At 41.7% G+C, this 975-nt stretch overlaps 1 non-coding gene across 1 annotated transcript; it reads right to left on the reverse strand.

The window, feature by feature from the left end:
- Positions 1-621: 621 nt before the first annotated feature.
- LOC141113074 (U6 spliceosomal RNA) lies at positions 622-728 on the reverse strand. Its single transcript, XR_012236707.1, has one exon. It is a non-coding gene; the product is annotated as a U6 spliceosomal RNA (small nuclear RNA).
- Positions 729-975: the final 247 nt, after the last annotated feature.

A 975-nucleotide genomic window follows, 5' to 3' on the forward strand; every position in this document is an offset into this window, starting at 1 on the left:
TAATAGAAAAAAGCATGACAGGTCCTCTTAAATATGAGATCTGGGGGGTCAAAAAGTCCTCAGATCTCATATTTAGACTAAAATGCAAAAAAAAAAAAAAAAAAAAAAGTCGTTAAAAAAAATGACACAAAAAAAATTGTGCCTTTAAGAGAAGTGGGCGGAGCTGACGTAATGACGTCGCTCCGGCCGTCCTATGGTATAGAGACGGGTGGGGGCCATCTTGGCCTCACTCGTCTCAGTACCTCAACAGTGACAGGTCCCGATCTCCTCCGCCGCTACCTACGGCTCCGGTAAGCGGCGCAGGGTGCGGGAGAGCGGCGGGAGGGGGGGTGGCACCTCTCCCTCCGCCGATAACGGTGATCTCGCGGCGAACCCGCTGCAGAGACCACCATTATCGTGTACAGAAACGCCGGCCCTAAAGATGGATACCTCGGTTGTGGCAGCAGCTGCTGCCGTTACCGAGATATCCATCTTTAAAAAAAATGACGTATATATACAGTGAGCGGTCCTGAAGTGGATATATATATATATATATATAAATATATATAATTTTTTTTTATTATTATTTAATGGTTCATAACAAGAAGGAAAAAGTAATTGAGTACGTTATATTTGGGGCAAGAAAATATGGAACGCTTCACGAATTTGCGTGTCATCCTTGCGCAGGGGCCATGCTAATCTTCTCTGTATCGTTCCAATTTTAGTATATGTCCTGCCGAAGCGAGGACAATCCTATGGGGATCCTGAGAGTTATATAAACCCCACCAAGTACTGAACTGACCAACTTAGGGAGAGTGAAAAATATTGATACTTTAATTTATATATTCCAAACTAATTCTATGAATTGCTTTTCTTCCTGATAAATAATGTCTGTAAATTGAAAAGTTGATTTAAATAAAGAAAATAAGCAACATAAAGCATATTTTGAAGCAAAGCGCCGCATGCAAATCAACAACTCTGCCACTAAGCATTGTG

The sequence above is a fragment of the Aquarana catesbeiana genome, linkage group LG11, assembly GCF_042186555.1.
Source record: "Aquarana catesbeiana isolate 2022-GZ linkage group LG11, ASM4218655v1, whole genome shotgun sequence".
NCBI classification, from domain to species: domain Eukaryota; kingdom Metazoa; phylum Chordata; class Amphibia; order Anura; family Ranidae; genus Aquarana; species Aquarana catesbeiana.